Below are 21600 nucleotides of genomic sequence, written 5' to 3' on the forward strand. Positions count from 1 at the left end.
GTTTCCATGTCACTTCACTGGATCTTTTAATTGTCCAAGACATTGTAACAGGAAAGCAGACCATCTCTCAAGTTAGCCCATTCAAGTTGTTAAAGACACGACTCTTCAGGCAGCCTGGGAAACAAATATTGGGAGATTGTCACTTCAAATACCAGTGACTGACAGTTCAAAGGAATGGATGACCTTACGATTTAACCACTTATCCCAAATATTTCTCAATGCAAACTAAATTAAGCTGAAAGCAAATGAAAGTAGGTAGTTACAAAATCCAGAAGAAGCCACAAGACTGCAAGGAAGAGGTGAATAGGGAGAAAAAAAAAATCCTGTTCTGATTATTCTGCTAACAAGCTTCTATATCATTAGGCCAACAAGCTGGCAAGTGCTTCATACTGTTCCTAGTTGAGGATCATGGCTCTCATCCAACCCTTACATTTTCAGGCTGTATCATGGGAAGAGATCCTAAAGCCAGCAAATCCTACTGTCTTTATAGTCCAGATAAGTCTTTGGAACATGGTATCACCTAAACCCTCTCCTCCTTATATATTGATCTCACCTGGTTTAGACATTTAGAATTGTAAAAACAGGTAGAAACATGCCTCTTGGATACCTTTGCGTCCCTTTGTGATCAAAGAATGAAATAGACATTTTCAGGGAATGATTCATCTGCCTTGTTTTAGACACCTATATTCAAATGGATCACTCTGTAGGAGTACTTTCTTTCTAGTGCTTATAAAGGAAGCCCAGGTTCACCAGCTTACAGGTAGACATCTGCATTCTTGGTCAATAAATCCTTATTTTACAAACCTTTCCCATGTTTGCCCAAGCCTTCAGCAACCTCTGATAGCTGTATAGAGCATAAAATTCTTTCCTACAGGTCTGGAAAAAGTTTAATCCCAAAGCTTTCTTATGTGTGAGCTTCATAGGTCATACATGTGCATGTTAATCCTAATTGGTCAAATTAAATGATCGACAGTTGTGCATTAAATTAATGACAGGGCTTTGTTTGTAAACAGACACTACAGTGGCTGGTGCTATTGTCAGATCCTGTGCTGGTAAACAGGGTGCAGTTCAACAGCTTCCCTGCTTCAGTCATTCAGTGCCTTTTTCTAACAAAGGTTCTTTCTGCCTTTTCTTGAAATAAAGGCAGCATATGTTTTTTACTGCTTCTGGTCATTATAGTTGAACTTCCAATTGTTTCACAAAAAGAGCCTGTGGTAACTTCAGCTGACTTGTTATTATAGTGGAAATTGCAGCTGCAGCTGTTATCTATGTTATGTCTTTAACTGTCATGTAAAGTTGTATTCGGAAACAGGAACGACGAGCTCTGAAGAGAAAATGTCAGTATGTGAGGAAGAGGCAGACTGAGAGCATAACAGTGAACATTTTTTTCATGTTGGAAATAATATCCTTATCGAATCTTGAGAAAAAGTCCTGAGAACCTAAAAAAAAGTCTTCCTGTATCCCAGCCCCCACACTTTTTTCTTTTTTTTTTTTTTTTTTTGGAAATAACTTTTTAGAAGTCAGTGTAACTGAAAATAATTTTTTCCTCAAATCATATCTTTGATCCTATGTTGAACATTTCAATAATATTATCACCTTCCTATTCCTCTGAGAATAACTAAACCTTAGTTTTAACTTGCATACCAGGTGGAAGAATTTGACATGAAAGAAAAGTTTCTAAACTAGTTTAAAGGGACTGAGAAAAATGTGAAACCAGTTCAGAAAAGAGAACAAAAATTATTCTAGATATTTCTAAAAAAGCCTTTGCAGATACATCAAAAATAGAAGTGAAGTGTCATCTTTTATCAAGGGTATCTGGCTGTAGGAACTGACTTCCAAATATAGACTTAAAAACAGTCTCATCTCAGAAATCTGTAATTCAAGACCAAATTCTTGTGTAGAAGATGTATGATTTTCAGACATGGGCTCTCAGTCTTGAATTACCAGGTAACTTCATTAAGTTCTATGTCTTTTGCTATATGGCAGATCGGACTAGGTAGTCACAAGCCCTTATGACTTGAAAATCTATGAAATCTTCAACTCTTGCACACCTGGCAAAGAACAGTGCACATCACTTCAGCATCAGGACTCTAAAACAGGGGTGTCAGACTCATTTTCACTGGGGACCACATCAGCCTTGTGGTTGCCTTCAAAGAGCTGAATGTCATTTTAGGATTCAGCCCACGGGCCTTGTGTTTGCCACTTGGTTATGTACATTGTACTCCTTTATCACTGACATTGTCTCATAACAAAAAAGACATACTGGTTTTTTCTCCTTGAAACACAAACATATTCATTTTCCCATCTGTCATTAAATTGTCTTCCTTCTGCATCAATCTTTCTCTTATTGGACAGTTTGGGATTCAAATTGTTCCATCAAAGATGGTATGGTGCACCACCTAAGTAAAAGACCAAGATGTCTTTTAGGACCAAGTTAAATAATAGTCAGGCCCTCTCACACAGGCTCAACTTTCCTTCAACTCCCCTTCTCCATAAGCAGCAGTCACTCTTTCTCCATCAATTCTCCCCTTCGTCTATCCCAGTAACATTCTCCTTATTCCCTCATTGCCAGTTCCTTGGGCAGCAACATTATCCTTAATGCCATTCCCTGGCATGAACATTCTCCTCATTCTTCCGTGGTGAAATAAAGAGAATGTACCTTTGGAGGTGGACTTGACTACTGATATTCTCTTTTTATCACCCTAGTGAGGAACATTCTCCTTATTTCAACATCTCCCCCTGCCCCAGTCAGTAGAGACATTAACTTTTTTTCACCATTACAAATCCTGGCAGGCACTTTCCTTCTTACCCCATCTGCTCAAGCCATCCCCTCTTAAAGGGGTATTCCCACCTGGGCAGTCACATTTCATTTGATAAATTAACCAGATACATGAAGTTTAGCAAGTGGCCAGGACTGTGGGACTATGCCTAACTACTGCTCATGCCCCAGAGCCGTCTGTTATTAAAGGTGCAGCCACCACTGCTGGGCTGCAAGGCTGGCCATATCCATGGAAAAAAACGTAGAATTCATGAGTGGGACCCTGGCTGCTGGTTACAAAATATCTTTTTACAGGCACTGTTTAAAAATAACATGTAATTGCCAAAGTTCATGTATCTGGCTAATTTATTAAAAAAAATAAATGAAATATTTGCCCAGTTGAGAGTACCCCTTTAAGGCCAACTCCCTCCCACTCCCGTTGTAATTCTTGTCTTTCAATGCCCCAAGGCAGTTACTGGTGTCCCTCATCAGTCTCACCCATTACTCTTCTTATACAGACTCCCCGCTCTCCTGTAGCCATGGCTGCAGCTCCCGCCATACTCCTGCTCCTGCAGCGCAACACGTGTCACACATGCTGCATATGTGTCACACACGCTGGCAGGAGCAGAGAGACTAAGAGCTTAGCATAGCTGGCAGGTAGAAACAAGGTGCTGGGATGGATAAAACAAGGTGGAGGGCTGGATTCGGTCCACAGGCTGTGTCTGACACCTGTGCTCTAAAACTTGCAGTCCAGGAAAGGACCACTTAGTAAGTTTGCTCTTACTTGTTCTCACCTACCTTCACTCTTGAATTGGAAGAACACAGAGGGTTCTGTATCTCTGCTACACTTGTGTAAGTAAGGTCCATTGCTTGCATGGAACAGAGTGTTGTTGCTTTCCAAGTGCTGTCAGCAAGTACTTGTGAGCATTAGGAGACAGGGTTTCTGGCAATGGCAAAATGCTGCTGTCTGTATCTTTAATCTTCACAGCTCATAGATGAAAGCTCCAACAGAGTCCTCAGCTCAGCAGAAAAATGGAAGACAGTGAGGCAATATTCTGCTTTGTGGGCTTTAGCCTGCTGTGAGCCATGCTGCAGCCTCTACAGAGATCCCGGCTCAGTCCTGGTTGCCTAATTCCAGTTTTTACCCTGCTTGCAAAAGGCGAGATATAAGATTATCACACTTTCCTTCCTCAGTACCAGGAATATCTGGATGGCAGTTTACTGGCAGTTGCAGTCCAACATCTGCTGCCTTTTATAGCTGATGGACATGTTCTTTCCTCTGCCACAAGGCAGAATGTCCTGCTGCCTCCTGAGCTTTCCTCAGGCAGTGTTTTGTGCATGTGGGAAATGTTTCCTCCTGGTTTGCAGTAATCTCCCCCTACTGTGAATTCAGGATAAAGGCATTCTGCCCCCCTGCTTTTGATTTCGGTCTACTACCGATTTCAGAGTGATGCAAGTTTCAAGTGATCTAGAACTCCCCCTTTTCCTAAAATCAACTAATCCCTGCTCTTCAACAAAAACATATGAGGAATTATAAGAGCTTGAAGAAAAAAGAGATGGGAAAATAATGGGAGGATAAGCTGATGGCTTAAATAACTGTGTATAGTCCCTTTAAAACAGGATATTTTATATGGACAGAAGGCAGTAGCTTTTCATAATTAATTGTTAACATGTATAGCAGATAGATAAATTGTTTAGTATGTTTCTGAAGATAAGAGGTCTTGTTCAAAAGGGAAGCTCGAATGAACATAAGGACTCATGTCCCCTAAAGATCAGTCAAACCTTATTTGAGTACTAGAAGCTTGTAGGGTTTGAGCATCTCCTCTGGGCATTTACGTTTGAAAGTGTTTCTGCAACATTGTTTATATTCTGCAAATTGGAAAGCAAAACCAGTTATTAAGAACAGTAGAATATTATGACAGAAATTAAATTGCTTGTCTATTGAAATGTCAAGAAATGTTTATTGCCATGTAATTCAACACAATTCAACAATGATTCATGAACCATATGTATATATTGTACTGCAAGTCTGACCAATACAGCTAGTAAACATAAGAAAGCTCCTAGTCTTACTATTCCAGATGTTATAGTTTTTTACACCAACCAAAACATGTAATTACATGTAAGATAATATGCTGTTCATTAAGTATTTCCATTAATACAACCAATGCATTCTTAGGTTATATATTTTGCTAGAAGTTTTGAGGTCTTGGAGAGTCAAAACATTAGTTATTTTTCATAAACCTGTCTTATGTATGAAGTTATACTGAAATCTTATACAAAGAAGCCTGAAATTTCATACAACTTAAGTAACACTGCTTACAAAGCCATAAATTACTTTAAATTCTGAAAATACATACTGTCAAATATTTTATGATAATGCATTCAAATCATCATGTGAGGTTAATTGGACAGATACCAGTGGTTAATCTTTGTTAATTTGGAAAATTACTAGAAATAATTTACAGTTATTTTAAGTCTAATACTTTAATACAACAGGAAATTTTATGATAAGATTGACCATTAAATTTATTATCTGAAAAATTATTTTTAGATAAAACTAGTGTTTAAATGATGAAAATAATTATATTTGTTAGCATTTGAATTAACTTTGATTCTACAGTTTTACTGAAGGTCATAGAGTTTAATTGACATTGATGAAGTCTTATATTCAAGTGACCTATGGTTGACATTAATAATGACAAAAACTTCTTTCTGTTAGAAGAGGATTACCATGGTAGACCTTAAATAACTCAGCTTTTTCAGTGAGATGACCTTGTTATTTGCATTATTCATGGTATTTCCAACAGTAAATATAAAGGAATATCAAGAAATACTGCTGACACTGAGATGCCCATAACTCATGTCAAATTGACAAGTGTTTAAAGGAACAAACAGTCTATATAAGTGTACTATGGTATTCTATGACTGCCCGTTCTAGTCTGAGTAAATTTTTAGGAATATTTCTGAAGCTTTTAACATGTTGTTTTTTGAAGCTTCTTTGCTATGTTCAAAAGGTGCAAGAAATACAAAATTGGTAAAACGCAATGAAGAGATTAATCAAATCAGCAGGAAGATGTATGTGTATGCTTGTGTGAACAAACTTTAGTAAATAAATGGCAGGATTACTCAAAATATGATAATTTTAGCTGCAGTGCCAGAACTTAGTATCATGACATCATGGACACTATGACAGAGAAGTAAAGGGAGGTGCTGAAGTTTTTCAGCGTGAGACAGAAAGGAGTAAGGAAACTGGCTAAGATTCTAGGAGGAAATGACAGTGGACAGGCTTGGGGACTCAAATTATACTCGTTCAGTCTGTATGGAAGAGATCCAAGCATTTGCAAATCTTTAGGCAGTATGTAACATTTTCTTTTATCCTTGTTGAATCTGCCAACCAAATGACTGCAGACAAGTTGTCTGCAAATTCAGCATGGTGTTTTTACCTCACCAGGTACATGTAACAGTAGTGCTCAACAGATAAAACACCCTTGGGCATGTGTTTCAGTAGCATATCAATATACTGGTCTTTGTTTTAAAAACAACATGAGGGATCAGGGATGGTGAGCTGCACAGTATATTTTGTAAAACTAGCATTCTACTTGTTTGCTAGAATATTAAGAGTGTGTTGGAATACTTAGACATTTCAGCATTTTCAGGGTTTTCTTTTTAGCCAGAATACCTAGAAATATTAATTATAAACAAAGAAACAAAACCCCCACAAATTAACAAATTCAGACAGTAACTAGATGCTGCCACTGTTTACTTAAGAAACCATCAGCTATAAAAATCCAAGCAGTTAGAAATATGAACATCCATATGCTTAGATGCAAATTAATGCTTCTATGGCAAATGTCTCACATCCTCTTCATGCAAATGAAGTCAAAGCCAATTTTGTTGTTGACTTCAGAGGGAGGTAAGTACTCACCCTCCAGAATAAAGCTATCAACATCTCTACATTTTAAACCTATATGCATATCTCCCAGAGGTAAGCAAACTGATGCATGCTCTCTACCTGGAGCCTAAAAATTATGGTAAAATTCAGGGCATGAGATCAACCCCGATTCCTTACACAGCCCTCTTGTTTGGAATGTATTCTTACCGTATAGTCTTCAGCATGAAATGTCTGCCACCATTACTCCAGAGCCTCAGGTTGTTTTCTCTGTAGCCCCTTTTCCTCTTTGCTGTCCATAGGCATAGGCAAACATGGAAGAACAAATGGGCTTTTTGGGAAAGGTTGTGTTTTGCGGTGTGCACGCTGGGGAAATAAGAGAGTATCATATGAAAGATAATAGGTATAGGCTCTGAAGCACAGTGCAAATGGGGGGAAAGCAAAGAATGCTGGCTGAGGATGACCTCCAAGTTAACCCTCAGAAGCAAGATAAATATATGAGCTTAATCTGCACACTGTAAAAGTAATTGAGCTCATATTTTAAGGCACTAGCAAAGAAATCAGCATCCTCTGCTTAGTGAATGCATTTTTTTTTCTAGTTAGTTTAGTAAAATTGCCATACGTAGTTCATTTCCTGGTTAGGTTTTTGCTTGTTTTCTTTTTGATGGAATGTTAGTATCTGACAGGTGAAACAAATGTTGTTTTTCTGGACATCTTTAACAAATGTTAATGAATCCTGATTGTGTAAAAGAATACTGCACTATTATTGCTGAAAGGAAACCTCAACAGTTTAAATATTGGCATAACCTGTAATTAAGACTACATTGCAGAAAAAATTCTAAATATGAAGGAAGCATTCTTCAAAATTGTAGCAACTTGATATCTAGTCTTCCAGAAAAAGGCTGGCAAGGCCTTTTTTTCTGTACAGAATAAAATGATGCATATAAATGGTTGTATAGATAGATGTAACATTTTGAGGTTACATTCATCCAATACTATTTCCTTGTCATGCTTAGTTTACCAGCAAAACTAGAAATTATTTTTCGTTTGTTTCCTGCTACTCTTAGCCCTGCAGGGTCAGGCTAGTTTATGAAAATCAAACTCTTCTGTCTTTTTGGCTCTATCTATTGTCATTTTGAAATTGCTAACACGAAGAAGTCCATGATCATACTGTTTTTCGTTATGAAGCTGTTGTTGTTTATAATTTATGAAGCAGAAGGGTACTGGGTTTTGTTTGTTTTCCTCTCCATAAGCTTCACTGATCCTGTAGGTCTGAGAACAATAATAATTTTGACTGATAAGATGAATAAACAAAATTTTGCAGTCATAGGTGGAAAACACTTTAAAGAAGTAAAGTTTTGAACCTAACACTTCAAAGATATCTTTCTTTTCCGAAAGTAAATACAGTATATTTTGAATCTCAGGATGAATTCAGCCATTAATGTTTACAGGTTATGACAGGAACATGCTTCAGGTTTGGGGCCTATAATTCTGGTTTGGTGAATGCCTGCTCATTTTTTATTATGACTTTTCAGCTTGTAAACTTACTGTTTGGCTTACTAGCCTCTTCCTGAGCTGAAAATAATTGTCACTTGAAATGTTCATTGTCAAGCACTCTACTGACTTGGCAGACAGAACAGCAGTATGTTTTCACAGAAGATGCACGTTTGGGGAAGACAGAATCCCCTGGTCTCTAAGCTGGCAGACGTGAAAGCACAGCTTTCTAGGAGAGGAATCATATAGTGTTTTTTCAAGGAGCTGTGAAGCACTCATTCATGCTGGAGCAGTAGTAATCTTTGACTTGGGAGTAGGTTGCAGGTCTTTAGCCTGAAGTCTGAAGCTCTCTGGGTGTGTTAAAAGATCCTGCAAATCTCTTACTAATAAATTACATACTCCAGTGCCTCATCACAGTGCTCAGATGGCCATGTTCACCAAACCTTGCCATGAGTATGTGCATTGGAGTGAAGGGATGGCACAGTTCTCTTCCCCTTGACAAACATGATGCAAATGACACTGTGGAGTGTGACAACGGGACAACCCGGGAAAAGATGAGGTGCTGCTACTACAACAACTCACCCTGCCTGTGGTGCCTCTCTTGCCTCAGGAAGCTTTGAGCCTGTGGTATATTTTACAGTAAGCTTGTGCTCCTGTGTTTGAGTGAAGCATTAGACTAAAAAACCCCAAAGACGTGTAGTCAACTCTTCTGTGCATTTGCAGACAATTAATTCATGTGGTGGGAGGAGGGATGACATCTCACCTTTGCTGATAGAAGAATGTATGTGGCTCATCCATCAGTGTTCATTATTACAGCATGGACCAGGACAAATAAAGGCCTGGACAGGTTGTAAGTTCACTCAGCCATCTTTCTGAGTTATCCTGAGGAAGTGTGACCTCTCTGTGGGCCCAATTCTCTTGGGCACAATTTTGTGTTAAATGTAACTACACGATAAGGCTATATCAATATGGGAGCTGATTCATCTCTGCCCAGTCTTAAGCATAAGTGAAATGAATATGCAAGTGTCTATACTCACCTAGACAGACAAAAATTGTGCCTCATGGAATGCTGTTGTAGAAGTTTATGTGGGAAGAAGTTAAGTCTTTACCTTTGGAAGGGTCACAACTATTTATATAGACATGCAGAAGTGGTTGGACTCCTTGAAGAATCTGAAAGTCTCCAGCGGACTGGGACCTTCCTACAGGTGCCCTCTGACTGTGGCTTCCACAGCAAACAGTTTGCTGAGGGACAGTTTGCAAATCAGGCCTTGGCATGCAGCTATTGATATAAGTATGTGATGGGGAGTAGATAATAGTGCCATATTTTTCAGGTATGGAGCCCTCAGGGCTTGGTCAGGGCTTGTCACACTGAACTCCAGGCATAAAAGAGCAGAACACCTCTCCTCTTTCTCTTCCTCTCCCTTACCCTTACCTTTATCCTCACCCTTTAACCTTTGTCCCTTTAACCTTTCTGAGAGTTGTTTGGCTGCATCTTTTTTGTGGGAAGACACTCAGATCTTATCCATAGCCCTGGCAAATCCTTTCTGGAGAGGGGTAAGAAGTAACTCATAGAATCATAGAATCATTTTGGTTGGAAAAGATCATATGGATCAAGAAAAGACCATTAAGAGTCCAGACATAACCTAAATCTGGCACTAAACCATGTCCCTAAGAACCTCATCTATATGCCTTTTAAACATGTCCATGGAGGATGGCTCCAGCACTACACTTGGCAGCCTGTTAGAATGCTTCACAACCCTTTCCGTGAATAAATGTTTCCTAATATCCAATCTGAACCTTCACTGGTGCAAACTTGAGGCCATTTCCTCTCATCCTATCACTTGCTACTTGGGAGAAGAGACCAACACCCTCCATGCTACAACCTCTTTTCAGGTAGCTGTAGACAGCAATAAGGTCTCCCCTCAGCCTCCTTTTCTCCAGGCTAAACAGCCCCAGTTCCCTCAGCTGCTCCTCATCTGACTTGTGCTCCAGACCCCTCACCAGCGCTCTCTCTAGTACCTCAATGTCTTTCCTAGAACAAGGGGCCCAAAACTGAAAAGTATTTGAAGTGGGGCCTCAGCAGCATTGAGTACAGGGGGACGATCATTTCCGTATTCCTACTGGCCACACTATTTCTGATACAAGCCACTATGCTCTTTGCCTTTTTGGCCACCTGGGCACACTTCTGGTTCGTGTTCAGCCAGCTGTCAATCAGCACCCCCAGCACTTCCCCTGGGATTTTTTCTTTTTTGAAACCATTCAAAATATGCAGTTTTCTTCTTACTGGCAGCCACCAGGCACATGGGAATGCAGAACAAGCAAGAATTTCCATTACTCTGGGAGCTGACTACACAGCCAGGAGTCAGATTGAATTCAGTTCCTCAAGGTTAAAGTATCATGAAAAGTAACTGCAGTAAACCCCCCTTGCTCCTTTGTCACTGTGCCTCATGGTGACCTGAAGAGATCACTTGACAAGATGAGAGGGGTGTTTCGGAGACAGTCCAATCCTTAGGCAACCTTAAAGTGAAATCTGTACCTTAACTACTGAAGAATCTGCTGCAATTAAAAAAGTCAGGACCGGACTTTTGATAGATCAAATGGAGTACTCTACTAACATGTCTACAACCTCTTCCCACCTCTTCAGTCCTTCAGGGATGTTACTGGCATAGCTGTGGTAGTCTGCACTTTGCTGTGCCAGCATACGCTCTGGAGCATTGGTTTCAAGTGTTGCTTTATATAAACTGCATGTTGGCAGGCTCCAGGCTGCATAACTAAATCTAATGTAAAAGCTGTATTCTGGACTCTCTATCTTATCATTTCTCAAACTGAACCCAGCTGCTTCTGTGCCTTTTCAGACTGCATCGAAGCACCAGGTAGAGGCAGGGAACTGCACCCATTTTTTATGCTCGTGCTTTAGACTGGGACTTTTCCAGGTTTCTGCACCCAGCAACGTAAATTGCGACAAGTGGTGTTTCACAGTTGAATAACTGCTACTTTTCATTACTGTGCAGTGAGGGGCAGAGGTATTCCACACATCACTTCTGAATTGATTGAGGTGCTCTCTTGAACACACAATGTTAGTTTTATTTTTAAAAATCTACAAAGGAGCAAACTTTGCCCTTGTTAGCGTTCTGAGAGAAACAAAGCACAAAATTAACAAAACATGTATAACCAAGTTGGAGGAAGAAAAATAAACTTAGGAAAGAATGTCAACTAGGATAATCTACATCTTCTCATACTTGCCTGGAACACACATGAAATAGTTTTGTGGGACGAGCTCAGAAAAATCAATATTCCAAATGAAATGTCATTGGAATCCTCTTCTCATTTCAGCTGTGGTCTCAGTGAGAAGCCGTAATGTACCCATGAATAATGTTTAGCTTCAATCTCCTTTACAGCCTTTCCAAACAGATGAGCAATTTTTGAAAAGCAACTGTTGAAGATGCATTTTTGCCTCTTCATCAAAAACGTATAAAAATGAAATATATTGCAGAATTTATTGCAATATATTACAAACGTTCATGGTGATCCAATACAGACGCTTCTTTTTCTCTGTGGCACTGACCTTCAAAAGTGATGATGTGAAAAGCCCTAGGTTTTATGACAGCTTAACTCAGAATACATTACAGCTTCTATATTAACATGTATTTGAAGCTGCACTGTAAACTTTGAATATGAAAAGAAATGCTGTATCTCATACTCCACTATAAAGTTTAAATATGAAGAGAAAGCTATTCATGGAATATTTGTGTGAAATGAAGTTCCCTTTTTATCTTTCCCTACCATACAAACAGCTCTTTCTGGGTGTTCCATGAATTTTGCACGTTAGGTAAATCTGATTATCAACAATGTAAAGGGCACCAGAGAAGCAATGCATAGACCTGCATGATACAACCACGTGTAGATATACTGGACATTTAACAATTAGGTTTGAAAGCAGGATTCCAAGACAAGATGTGTGTGAGCAACAGCTATGAGATGCAGGATGTCTGTAGCTGTAGATAACTTTGTGATCCAGTTCTGTCAACTTGAGCCAAACAAACAACTCTACCACTGCTCATTCTGGGACATTTGCTGTCCCTGTCCCAGTGATGCAAAGCTCAAGAGAACTACATAAGTTATTCCGCTCCGTAGTTCCTGATTGCCTGTGGCCCTTGCCCCTTAGAATTGCTGTTTGTCTCCATCTGTTGCCGGCCCTAGACTTCAAGGCACTATTGCCACCGCCAAGGGCTCCAGGGCACTCCTCTAACCATGGAATGGCACTAGTGGTACTGCTGTAGCCATGCAGGCACAGCTCTCCTGCCAACTTTAGTGGTTCCCCAGAGAAACAAGGAAAGACACAACAACCATTCCTGGAAAAAAGGTGGGTGTCTTTTGGAAACCATCACTTAAAGTTGTCAGCTTTGTTACTGCAGGTGGCAGCATTTTGCTGCCAGGAGGAGGGGGAAAGACGAGAACCGATGACCAGGAATGACATTCACAGAGGCATTGAGAGAGGGCATGGTTTGTTCTCCACCTGGATAGTTTTATTTATCTTTGGGTTCTTTCCTACATTTCTTTGTGTTGCTTAACATACCTGCCTCCTCCATGTGTATGTGTGTTGTTTTGCTCCCATGTGTTGCATGCCTGCACAGCCTGTCAGGAAGGAATTACAGCTTTGCTTCCATGGGCAATGCAGTGAGATATCTCTGGCTGAGGTAGTGCGCTCACCTCTGCAGGTGAGGTGCGACTGATAGGAGGTCACTAAACAGTGCTGGCAGTTCCAACTGGGGAGAGGGCACCTGAATTCACTATATCCATCACAGAGACAACACAGACAGGATTAGAGATAAGCCTGAATAGCAGGTAAAGAGAGACCTGCAGAGAAGGATACTCACTATTCACCTAGGAACATCTTTATGAAAGAAAGGCTTTGTCTTTAGGGGCACCAGGTGTTACCCCAGTGCATGCAATTCCAAAAACTGGATGCTCACCTCCTCTATGCCCTGTGATTAGCTCAGACGTTGATTGTAAAATCAAGGATGGCTCGTGATGGAGTAGGAACCAACAGGGTAGGGAAGAAACCATCTCCTGCTTTGAGTAGTTACCACCATTTTTTGCCTTACTCCTGTGTGGAGGTCACAGGGTACTAATTTCATCACCTCCTGATTCAGATAAATGATCCTCAGAGGACGTGCATTGCTCACAGATTTTGTGCTCTGAACTTTATGTAGCTCATTGGTAAAAACAGTGCACAGTAATGAGTCTGTGAAGCAAGTCCAGAAAGAAGATTGGAGATCTGTAGAAGGTGGGGTCTGTCATTTGGATCATACTGGGTTTTGTCTCAAGAAGATGAGTTCAAAGCAGCACTTGTTGCTTAAATGTGGCACAGTCAAAGATGCAAAGGAGCACAGGATAATTTGTAAATCCTAACATCATATTAAGGAAGATTTCCAGGTGACTACACAAGAACCTGGAGGCTTCTGTTGAACACGCTTGTGGGCACTCCTGTCATTTTAGAAATACTATCTGTGACTCTAGGGTAGTCTTCTGGAATGTATTGCTTTAGCTGGCTCCCTTCCCTTTTAGAGATGATTTCCAGTGCATCCCATTTCTTTGAAGTAATAAATGTTGATCTGCCTTTATCAGTTGCATCTACGGCAATAAATTGAAACTTTCATATTATTCTCCTGTCTGGAACCAATTCTGATGTTTCTATTGTGCAGACACATTTGGGACATTTCTACATGCTGTTTCAATATTTTCAATAAAGATATAAGTTAAACTTGTGCTCAAAACATCCAATTGGGAGCATTATGGATATGGGCAGTGTGGTGCTTAGACTAAGCAAACCAGCTTGGAACACATTACCTCCTGCTCACTGCTGTCTAATAAGATTGCCTGCCTTCTAATTGTTTAAAAATATGGGTGAGCTTACCTGCACCTGTTTCCATCTGATCATTCGATATGCCTCCATATTCATGCAGTGTTCTTAGTCTTTATAGAGATTTTTAAAAGTCAGTTCTGTTCTTTGGTATCAAATGTGTCTCTTAATCAGAAATGATTAGGAGGGAAGAAGGTGAAGATGACTCACCAAATGGAGTACCTTATGCACATTTTACTATATATTATACAAAGCATATGCGTTTATGAACCAAACTAATCCCAGTGAGAAGGGATAAATAAAACATACATAGTGTCCTTTTTCCGTTTAGGCTTAATAGCAACTTTAACAGCATGTAAGTCTGATTTATAGCTTGTGCAAGAAAATATATTTGATGCTTTGTGTAAAACACAATGCCGGGAGAGGACATAAGATTCATATGTCTTTCAAACCTGCCTCCTTTCTGGGATTCTGATATCTGGGCTATGAGACAAGAACCAGATTAAAAAAAAAAAAAAAAAAAAAGTCTGACCATTTCCATGACCTCTCAGAAAAGAGCACATATACAACTTATTACACACTTAATGGAAGTTACCTCCTCCCAGCTGAGACATAACAACAGCTCCTTTTCTATTACAATGCAAAATAAACCCTGAAAACTTTTCAAGTGAACTTTATCAGTTGGCAGAAAGGAAGAGCATGCCAACTGCCAGCTACTCTCTGTTAAGGAACCAGTCACTTCCAGCTGAAGAAGGCACTAACCTCTTATATTGAGTTAACATCATCACAAGCTTTCACCCATTTTTAGCAGCAGTTACTTAAATTACTAATAATCTGTTTTGTACGTGCCCAGACATACCAGATTCTTGCCTGGACTAAGCTGAGCTCAGCAGCTTGGTGTCTTCTTATGTCTGATCTGTGTGTACATCCCTAAAATATTGACGGAAATCATATTACATTTGACATCCTATCCTGGACAGCATGAAGCTCACCAAAATGAGATGGAAGTTTTAAAAAACCCAAGCTTAATAGCAGTAGGTTTGGGGGAAGGAAAACAAACAAATCAACAAACCAAACAAACAAACAAAAAAATCAACAACAACAAACAAACAAAAACAAAAAAAACCCAAACAAAACACCAACAAAACCCTGGAACTGTAGCTTTTATATTTGAGAGGATTAACGTCTTGTTCGAACTCTGTGTTACATATTCGTGCAAAAAAAAAAATCTCCTGGGCAAGAGAGGGTAGTTATAAGTTTTCTCAAAGCCCGGTCATTTGACATTTTCAGATACCAATAGCAGTTGAGGCTCAGTCATTCCTAGTAGTAAAAGGCTGTTATTCTTCCAGTGCTGCCTCTCCATAGCTAAATCTGCAGCCACGGGATAACTCATAGGTGGGTCTGTGTTACAAAATGCACCAATGGCACCAGCCTTGCTCTTCAGCAGAGAACACGTTGTGTTTCTCAGTCTCCTGAAAGACAGTGCCTCACCCCATCCTGCAGCATATGTTATTCCCAATATATGCCAGTTTTATGAGGGCACTACAACTACCCCAGTAGACTTGAGGCTGAGCTGAGATGCTGCTTCCAACACTCACAGGGAGCCTTGCTGGGCTTGTGAGCAGCAGCCTTGCCTCAGGGTCAGTCTGCTGGCCTCAAGATGGAAGAAGCATTCATGCAACAGCCTTGAATACCCAGATGGATATTGCAATCTATATTCCAAAGTATTAAGGAAAATAATCTACCAACAGTCTTTTTTAATGCCAGAGAAAAGTTTTGCCTGATGTGTAGAGCTGAGGAGTGGGAAAAGGCTAAGTACCTACCATCTACTGCAGAGAAATTCTCTAAAAGTTGATTAAAACACATTTTAAAGGACCTTGAAGCATAGCGAAAAAAGCCTTGCTGTACAGTCTGAAATAATGCTGGAGTACCATGGCCCAAGATTTAGGCAAGCAAAAATGAAAGAGGATAACACCTGTCAAGTGGCTACTAGTGTGGGAATTCCTGCTGGAAATTATTTAAAGGAGAAAAGGCTGAAACTGCATGAGGAGTCATGTATTTTCTAGACCTGGAACAACAATGCGTTCATTAACCTTTGGCAGTAAAACTGTAAACAGTAAAAGTCTAAGTAGGGGGCAGGCACCCTGTCACTGTGCCTGAGGCAGCCAAGCGGGTGATGAAGTATAGGCTACACCATTCCCCAGAGGGAAAAAAAAGATCCGTGAACATTTCTTTTTCTGTGAGCATGGCATTTAGCCAAAGGCTGGGGAGTCTCAATCCAGATGGAAACAGCTGAGACAGAAGAAGCAGAGATGACATGTTAGCCAAGATTTCCTAAATGACAGAGAGAAAACACAGAAAATATGATTCAAGATTTTTGTGGAGACCCAAGAGCAGAATCCCTGCAAGACGCAAACAAGAAGTCCCAACAAAGGAAGCCAGGAGGACCTTCCCAGAAATGCAGGCAATTGTAGGGAAAGCTTCTCAGAAGCTCACAGAAAAGGAGATAGGAAAGGTGACAAATCTGTGTACCTGGGAAGGAAATCGTAACAAAAATTATCTATCAGAGTTAAAGGGCCAATGGGGTGCAGGAGGACAAGCGGCAAAGAGCTTTAAGGAAGAACACAGGATTGCTAGGAGGAAAGCAGGGAGTGAACAGCCTTGTCTCAGAGGAGCTTTGTGCCAAAGGGGCGTTACATAGGGTTTGTAGCAACTCAGAACGCTACTCAGTGGACTGAAATGAGTCCTGCAGAAAGGACCTGCTTACAAGCATGCAGGGAGCAAGTTCCTAATGGTATTGCCATTTCTAGATTTCTGATGACAAACTTTGACGTGTTTGCACTCTTTTTGGCATTTATTGTGGAGTTCTCCAGAAGAAGACATCAGCAAATCTGCTGGCAGGGGTCTGAGGGTGCTAACAAGACTTAATTGCCCTTAAGAGGATCCACATGGGACCACTATTCACATATCTTCTGCTCTCCTGGCTTACTGCCTGTGTTTTCTGAATGTACTCCAGAAATATATTGTAGGTAGCATTGTCTTTACACCTGACTCTGCAGTGGCTGGCTTTGACAGTGTAGTCAGCATACCACTAGTTGTTTCTCATGGTCCCTGTCTGCCACAGACATACCTCTTCATATGACAGCAGAGAAAGCTGTGTTAGTTTGAAGATGGAAGATACAAGTTGGGCCCATACAGCTGTACTTGGCCTCCAAGGAAAAAAACTAAAACTTTGCACTTCACCTGACCTCTACACTTTCTGGAATGTCTTGTAGAACAGACTGCAGAGCTACGGACAGGGAGTCATGCCACCCAATGGTAAGCACATGAAAGGGTGGGAGAGGTGACTTTTGTGTTAGTCTTGGTGACTGTATGGTAGAATATCTGATTCTTCTAAAAACACAATGCCTTCACCTCAATTTTCATACAGAGACTTAATGTCTAAGAGCACTGAGAAAAGACAAGAGACTTGCAGTTGCTCTTAAAATTGAATAGTGCCATGTAATCTCAATAAAGGAGTGCAATAGCAGAGTTAGTCTTTCATAAAATGCACAGTATGCTGATAGTCAAAGTCAGCTCAGTGTAGCTTAAAAGCTGCCACCCCTTCAGCTGCTCTACCTCTGGGGAGGTGGGAGACAAATGTGAGCAGTAGGATTCAGATTATAGTTGGGAAGGTTTATACTCCTTGGTGATGTGACTCCAGCTCATGTATGGCTGGAACTGTATAATGTCTGAAAAAAATAACCTGGAGTAGTGCGTGGTTTTCTGAGGGTGTATTTGCCTGTTAGCTTGTCCCTTGCGAGCATATCTGGCTGAACAGTCTGTGATGCTGCATCACTGTCCTGGATTTCCCTCTTGTGTGGGAAAAGGTTTTCTGTAAGTGTTATTCCTCTGGGTGTTCAGCCGCTGATGCACCTACAGCTGCTGCAAGGTTTGCTTCCCTATGCAGAGCCATCTTTGTGTTAACTCTATGCTTCCCTCTTTTGTCCTTTTGACAACGTAAGTAGCCACACTTGCTGCAGCTTACCTGAGCAGCTGCAGCAGCCTATACTTAAAAGAGCGATGAGGGAACTTTTGGTGCTGCTTTGTGACTGCTACTACAAGCAGCTTGGGGTCCTTTCCCTGACTTTCTTTTGCTATGTCACCAAGGGAAAAAATATTGCAAATGAATGTAAGGTAAAAGATTTTATGAACTTCCATTAGAGATGCAGGATCCTTGTTATAATTAAATGTTAGACTATGATGAGAGCATAATGATGACTGTGGCAACTGGCCCAGTCAGAATGCAGCTTTGTTGTCATGTGCATTTCTGTTCTTAAATACATGTGAAATGTCTTTTCATGTTCTGTCACTGGGTCAGGACAAAATGACTCTGGAGAACAGTCTGGGCATGTGAAGTTGAAGGGTAGCATCATGCTTATAGACTGATCCAAATAGTAGCACCTTTCACTGCAGTTTATACTCAATACATTCCATTTTTCATTTTTTCTGATCTTCTCCTTGAGGATTTTGGTAATTCTGCTTCATCCAGTTCTATGTTCCTCAGTTGATATAGGCAGCTGCACTTCTGCTGGTCTTGGCGTTTGTCTGTCCTTGCCTGTCTCCAAGGGACCCATTAAGAGCTAAGAAACTTTTATTGATTCTGGACTTGGTAAAACAACAGATAGACATGTCAGGGTGTCTGGAAGCAGGGTCTTGCTGGGCACAGCTGCTGTCATCTCTCTTCCTTGAAGCTGCCTTCTTTGGGCAAGCAGACTATCAGCTGCAGAAATGTGCTGTATTGCTGCCATTGATAGCACCATACCCTGGGCCCAGTTCTTTGCCATTTAATATCTCCAACTCTGACAAGACTAGGCTGTCTTTTATGGGTGTTGTGGGTTTCAGGGTAAAATTATGACTAGTGCAGTACATGTCCATATGATCTTGTTTCATCAAATCTTTTGAAGTTCTTTCCAGCTTCTAGGTAAGACTGTTTTAGGAATGTACAACCGGAAAATAAGCTTCAGGTGACAGTATCCTAAAATGTGGTATAACCTGATGTGCTTCTAGAGATTACAGGTAGACCCAAGACATAAGAGTAATGTTCAGTTAACCTCTGTAAAAATGCCCACAATCCTTGAATCCTATATCTCAAAAGAATCCTATTAAGCATAATGTAAAGTTCAAAAAGAGCAAAGCAGCATTCAGTCTGAATTATTATGAATTTTGGTTAATCTCACTTGTGCACAACTTGCCCTTCTTGCTTGAATCTGTCCCATTTGTAAAAATAGCCTACAAGATTTTAGTTTTAATTGAAAGCCAAAGACAGTAGGTTTCATACATTTTTATAGATGTTCCTTAGAGAAATTTATTTGGTTTAATGACCTTTTTGTATTTCTTATTATAATGTAGCAAATACAAATCTGTGGTTTAGAAAAAGCATTGTATGGCGTGGACTGAAAGAATAGTGTGTCATCAAAATGACCTATATTCAGAAATCACTCAGCGCTTTGTCATAATGAGACGAGAACTAACAGAGGCCCAATTTTAAAATAACTATGTAAATGGAATAGTTTCAATCTCTTTTGAGGACAGGTAAAGCAAACTTCAGAGCATGCTGCAAGCATCTGATGTCCTCCCAGCCACCTAAAATAAATTACCTTTAGTCTCAATGGTAAAATAATGTAAATCAGCAGGGTTTATACAGCAATCCATCAACAGTTCCCTGTTGCCAAGTGAAGAAGTGTATTTCTGCCACTGATGCATGTCTGATTGGTAAAATCCAGGCTTTAAAGTAAGGAGGAAGATGAGGATCAGTTGAGATAACTGTTACCTACTTTGACCCTGAAAATAAGTTAGGTACTTGTAATCCTCAAAAGGATTTTGATCACCTGTACTGTCCAGCTGTCCTTGGATGAAGGAAAGCTTTTCTTCTGGGCTTCAGACTGACCTACACTTTCCTGAAGTGTGGTCTTCTGCTGGTATGAGACATAGATGACTGTTCTCAGGTGCTATCTGTTTGTAAGACTATGCTGAACCCTATTTTGAAGTGAGATTATTCTCTAAGAATAGGTCATCTGTTTGGGGCTGTTAAGAGGGAAAGAAAATGCTTCATATCAGATTGGAGGCCTTGGAACATGGGAAATAACTGCAGATGTGCATCAGGTGGAAGACATCAGATGTTACGTGGGTATTTGTGGAAGGAGAGAATTGTCTATGACATCCATTAAAGCACACAGAATTATTTTTCTGAAAGGTAAAGCAAATAAACATAGGATGATGATGATGAATTTGCAGCCTGTAAAACATCATACTTCATAAAACTTCATTTATTCTTACCTGATCATTAGACTATGCAGCAAAACCAGAAGTTTATACATGTAGGCAATAGCATATCACACTTTAAACAGATGAGTAGGAGTCAGTGATCCCCAAACCCATTATCTTCACATGGTTGGTTGCTATCAGGGCTAGCTTCAAGATCTGGCAATTGTCTTTCATGCATTGATCTCTTTGATGCTTTACAAAGTGTTTTTACATAAAATGGTAGTTTTAGGGTATGGTTAGCTTCATGCTGAGATTTGCTTTTTCCACTGATTAAGGCACTTTGCTTGAGGATTTTTCAGTTCTTAAAAGAAGGATGGAAAGGAGGGAAGAACAAATCAACAAGCAGAAAATCTTGCCCCTTTCTGGTGGGGAGTAAGAAAAACCAGAAATAACAGGCAGGACAGTAAATGATAGTTTTCTCCAGCTGCTGTTGTCTCACATGGTTGCAGTGCGAGGTGGTGGAAAAAGCACCTGGCCTGATGCCTTGGACTTGTATTACACTACATGATGAACAACTTCTCAGCTGCACATAGTGGTGTAGCTATTACAAGTCCTCAAGTTTGGGACTTGAATTTGAAACAGCAATTTGATTGGTTTTTCTTACATACCGGGTGTGGCCAGGATGAAGTTAATTTTCTTGGTAGCATTTCATATGGTGCTGTGTTTCAGATTCATGACTAAAACAATGTGGACAACACTGTTCTAGGAATTGCTGAACAGTGTTTGCAGAGCATCAAGGCCACCTCTGCTTCTCACTGTGCCCCCTGCATTGAAGAGACTGGGAGTCGAGAAGAGGCTGGGAGAGGACACAATCAGGCAGATGACCCAAACTGACCAAAGAGCTACTTCTTGCTCTTTAATGTCATGCTCAACAATAGAATGGCAAGAAGGGGAGTTTAGTGAAGTTAGCATCTCTTGCTTTGGCACTGGGTGGACATCAGTCTGTCCATGGGAAGTAATGAGTGCCTTTTCATCTTGTTTTATGTTTTCTTTCTTTCTTTTTTCAATTCTCCTTTGTTTATTTAAACTATTTTTATCTTGACCCATGAGTTTTCTCTTACTCTTCCTATTTTTCTTCCCTTGTCGCACTGAAGGTATAGGAGGGAATGGAGATAGGAGTGCTGTGGTGCTTAGCTGCCTCCTAGGGTTAACCTGTAACACCTTACCCTATTTCTGATGTCTTTTTGACTCTTTTTATAAACATTTTTTCTCTCTTTGTTTTTAAATTAATACCTTAACCTGGTTGGATTATTACAAAGTACCTGACTAGCAGGAATCTCATCTGCA

This window comes from Nesoenas mayeri (genome assembly GCF_963082525.1).
Source record: "Nesoenas mayeri genome assembly, chromosome: 2".
Classification (NCBI taxonomy): Eukaryota; Metazoa; Chordata; class Aves; order Columbiformes; family Columbidae; genus Nesoenas; species Nesoenas mayeri.